Here is a 5,084-nt window from a genome sequence, read left to right as displayed (position 1 = left end):
CAGGAGCTTAGTACAATTCAAAAAAGTACTAGATATTTATACTAGACATTCATATGGATAATGGAAATTGTTGTGTATTTGGTTGTCATGGTAATAGAATCTTGTGTTGCTATGGCAACTGAGTTAGATTATTAGGGGATAGCCCAGTCAGTTTTGGCTGGTTTTTGGTTAGTTCAGTGTGGGGCAATAAATGGCTGCTTTCAAGGTTTACAGCTCTCTGTTTCTCCAGTGATTTCTTCCTAAAACTGTTGCCCCCAAGGATATAACAACGTGGCGACAAGGATGGGATGTGTGTGCTGCCCCAGCAACAAAAGGAAGTAGAAGTTAAGGTACAAAAAAAATACCTTTTTGCTGCTGGAAGCGGGTGAGAACTGGCTTGTTTGCACTGACTGTGCAAACTGAAACTAAAATCATGGCTACACTTACAGGGCCACTGGAACCTTTTGAGGAGACTATAGTGCAATGGCATGTATATACTGAGCGTTTTGAGCTTTTTGTTATTGCAAATGACATTACAGAAGAGAAGAAAGTGCCAATATTCTTAAGTGTTGTAGGGGCTAAGACCTACTCCCTGCTACGCAGCTTACTACACCCTGTTAAGCCAGAGACTAAATCTTACAGTGACATTGTGGAAATCCTGGGGTCCCATTTTTCTCCAAAACCACTGGTAATTGCTGAAAGACATAGGTTCCACAAAAGAGACCAGAAAGAAGACGAAACAGTTGTACAATTTGTAGCAACTTTGAGAAAGCTTGCAGAACACTGTGAATTTAAGGAGATACTAAATGATGCCCTACGTGACAGGTTAGTGTGTGGCCTGCACAGTGATGCTATATGGAAGTGTCTACTGACAGAGGCTCAGCTTACCTTACAGAAGGCTGTTGACATTGCAGTCTCCATGGAACTGGCTACAAAGGAGGCGCAATACATCAGTGCATCCCCTCGGGTACATAAAGTGTCACAAGAACCTACCCACAAAACTGTGGGGAGTCAGGAATGTTACCTCTGTGGTAAGCCGGGTCACCATGCATCAGAATGCTGGTGTAAGAACCTGGTGTGTCGACACTGTGGCAAAAAGGGACACATTGAGCATGCCTGTAAACAAAAGAAAAAGAGGCCTGTGGTCTGGCCGACCAAAAAGGGAAATCTGCATGCCCTAGAGCAGGCCCAGGATGACCAAGGAGACACCTCATCACAAGAAGAAGAGCCACTCCATGTTTGGTCTTTGGCAGTGGGCTCACATGAATGCTGGGTAACCCCGTTGTTGGACGGCAAACCTATATGCATGGAACTGGACACCGGTGCAGCTGTCTCACTGGTCTCTGAGACTGTGTATAAAGAAAAGCTACAGCATCTTCCACTTAAAGGGGAAAAAACAGTTCTGAAGACATATACGGGAGAAGCTGTGCCCATGTTGGGCACTACTGATGTTAAGGTGGAGTTCAATGGACAGGCTGCTAAATTGCCACTGTTTGTGGCGAGAGGTAATTACCCAGCCTTCATGGGTAGGTCTTGGCTTAGGAAGATCCAGCCGAACTGGGCAGAATTGCACCGAATGACTAAAGAAGAATCCAGTCTGCCCGCTATACTAAGGAAACATGCTGCTGTTTTTGGAGAGGATCCGGGAAGTATGAAGGGAATCACTGTAACATTGAACATTAAACCTAACAGTCAGCCAAAATATCTGAAAGCCAGAACTGTGCCGTATGCCATCAGGCTGAAGGTTGAAGCGGACCTGGAGCGCCTGGTCACAAATGGAGTCCTAATACCAGTTACCCATAGCCCTTGGGCAACTCCTATTGTTCCAATAGTGAAGAAAGATGGCTCCCTCTGGATTTGCGGTGATTTTAAAGTAACCGTCAACCCAGTGTTGTGTGCAGAGCAATACCTGCTTCCCCTCATCAATGACCTCTCCGTGGGCCTGGCTGGGGGACAAAAGTTCAGTAAGATTGATCTGAGTCAAGCGTATTTACAGATGCACGTTGATGAAAAGTCCCAAGAGCTGTTGACTATTGTGACGCATAAGGGGCTTTATCGATGCTGTCGCCTACCCTTTGGAATAATGTCTGCTCCCGCCCTATTCCAGAGGGCTATGCACCAGATCTTGTGTGGCTTGCCAGGAGTCCAGTGCTATCTGGACGACATCCTGGTCACTGGAAGGAATGAGGAGGATCACCTAAAGAATTTAGAGGCTACCCTACAAAGACTGGAAGAGTATGGCCTACGAGTCGCAAAGACAAGTGTGATTTCTTCCAGACCTCTGTTGAATATTTGGGACACATCATTGATGCTACAGGTCTTCGTAAGGCCTCTGCAAAAGTTAAGGCTATTGTGGAGGCTCCCCGACCTCAAAATGTTAGCCAGTTTCGCTCGTTTCTAGGACTATTGAACTATTATGGAAAGTTCATCTCACAATTAGCCACACTGCTAAAGCCACTTCACTAACTCCTTGGGCAGAACAAGGCCTGGAAGTGGACTGAAGCCTGTGATGTTGCACTTAACAAAGCTAAGGATACATTGCTAAATTCTGAAGTTCTGACGCACTTTGATCCATCCTTACCCCTACAGTTGGCTTGCGATGCATCCCCTTATGGAGTGGGAGCAGTCGTATCACACATTATGCCATTGGGAGAAGAGAGACCTATTGCTTTTGTTTCACGCACTCTAAGCAAAGCAGAAACTAACTATTCCCAAATCAAACGTGAGACACTGGGAATCGTTTTCGGAATTTGAAAGTTTCATCAGTACCTGTTCGGACGGAAGTTTACTCTTCTCACAGACCATCGACCCCTGACTTCAATTTTTGGACCCCACACAGGCACTCCCCCATTAGCTGCTAGTCGTATGCAACATTGGGCATTGTTGCTTTCCATGCACACATATGAAATCAAATATCGGAAATCCACTCTGCACGGCAATGCGGATGGTCTCTCAAGGCTGTCTTTGCCAGTCAAACGTCAAGATATTGCCCAGAAGGAAATATTTTACTTTGAACAGGTAGAGAATACACCCATCACCACTACTCAGGTAAAGAAGGCAACTCGAGCTGACCCAGTATTGTCCCAAGTTATGGACCTGGTGATGCATGGAACATCTCAATGAACCTCTCTGGTCTCACCCGACCTTGTTAGCTACCTGTCCAGGAGGACGGAGTTATCGATCCAATCTGGTTGTTTGTTGTAGGGGAAACGTGTCATTATCCCACCACCACTGAGATCACAGATGTTAGAACAGCTACATTCCGGTCACTGTGGAATAGTGCGCATGAAGGAAATTGCACGAAGCTATTTTTGGTGGCCTGGATTGGACAGTGCTATTGAAGAGAAGGCAAGAGCTTGTATGTTATGTCAGGGTGTGAGGAATGCAGCACAGTGGGCACCTCTACACCCATGGGACTGGCCAGAAAACCGGTGGCAACATATTCATGTTGACTTCGCTGGCCCTCTTGAAGGAAGCATGTTCTTGGTGGTGGTAGATGCCCATTCTAAATGGCCAGAAGTCTCTATAATGCAGTCCACTACTACAGAGAGTACTATCGAAAAACTACAAGGACTCTTTAGTCGTTTCGGTCTGCCAGAACAACTTGTGAGCGACAACGGACCGCAGTTCGTCTCTCAGGAGTTTCAAAATTTTATGAAGGCAAATGGGATACACTACATCACTTCAGCACCATATAATCCATCCACCAATAGATTAGCTGAAAGATTTGTGCAGACAATGAAACAAGCTTTGAAATTGGCAAGGGGACAATTATCCATTCAAAAGCATCTGGACACCTTCTTACTATCCTACAGAAACACACCACATACTACAACCAATGCATCCCCGGCCTTTCTAATGACGGAACGACAGCTGCGCACTTGCTTTGATCTGCTGAAACCTTCTGAACCCTGACAAATTGTGCAACGTCAGCAGCAAAATCAAGTCATCAGGTGTGCACCCAGAGCAAAAGACCGAACCTTTAGCCTGGGACAGCCGGTTTTGGCTCGGAATTATACTTCTGGAGCTAAATGGGTCCCTGCCACTGTCATTGCTCAAACAGGGCCTGTTTCCTATACAGTCGGGGCTGCAGAGGATCTCACCTGGCAGCGACATGTAGATCAGCTGCTACCAGGTCATACCAGTCCTCAGGACACATGTTCAGTTGAGTTGTCTGACTTCACCACTTCTGGCGAGACACCAAATCAAGAGTCACCTGTTCTGACTTTTCTCCTCCATTACTGCCGGTGGCAGAGATTCCCCTCTGCTCGGCACGAGCTGATACCACATCCTCACCCATTCACCCTACGAACCCTGAGCCCATTGTCAGGCCCGTGCCCAAGACACTTTCGGGCACAATAACACCAGAAGTCCGCCGTAATCCACCTAGAGACAGAAGGCCTCCTCAATGGCTGAATCTTTAGCTAGGGCGAACCTACGGTTACGGGGCAAAATAATCCCTGGGGTTTAGCCAGGAATGGAGGCAGTCTACCCTCCTTCTCTAGTTTAGTGTTTGTTTTATTCAGGGGACGTTCTTATTAAGGGGGGGGGGAATATGTTGTGTATTTGGTTGTTCTGGTAATAGAATCTTGTGTTGCTATGGCAACTGAGTTAGATTATTAGGGGATAGCCCAGCCAGTTTTGGCTGGTTTTTGGTTAGTTCAGTGTGTGGCAATAAATGGCTGCTTTCAAGGTTTACAGCTCTCTGTGTCTCCAGTGATTTCTTCCTAAAACTGTTGCCCCCAAGGATATAACAGAAACATCCAATTGTTTAAGATAGATTTTTTTTTTAAATAGGACATAAAACCTGAAGCTTCACCCCACTACTGTCTGATTAGGATGAAACTTCCCCAGCAGCACATTTCATAATTACCTATTATAAAGTTTCCTGCCCCATCTTCTGAAGCATCTGGTACTTGCAATTTCCAGAGAAAGGACACTGGATGAAATAGAATACCTAAGTTTTGTGCATTATTTTTAAGTACTGGCATCATATTAGATGGAGATACAGCTGACCTCCTTAGATCACTATCTTTCCCCGTTGCTAAACCAAACATCCTGTTACATTATTTTCTCCTTCTCCTTGTTGTGTTTGGATTTAATAA

At 45.7% G+C, this 5,084-nt stretch overlaps 1 pseudogene; it reads left to right on the top strand.

Annotated features, from left to right (window-relative positions):
* The first annotated feature begins 1,285 nt into the window (after nucleotides 1–1,285).
* On the top strand, nucleotides 1,286–3,894 carry LOC135873749 (uncharacterized protein K02A2.6-like; annotated as a pseudogene).
* The last annotated feature ends 1,190 nt before the right edge of the window (nucleotides 3,895–5,084 follow it).

Source organism: Emys orbicularis, chromosome 2 (genome assembly GCF_028017835.1).
Source record: "Emys orbicularis isolate rEmyOrb1 chromosome 2, rEmyOrb1.hap1, whole genome shotgun sequence".
Lineage (NCBI taxonomy): Eukaryota > Metazoa > Chordata > Testudines > Emydidae > Emys > Emys orbicularis.
This window is presented reverse-complemented; position numbering and strand designations above follow the sequence as displayed.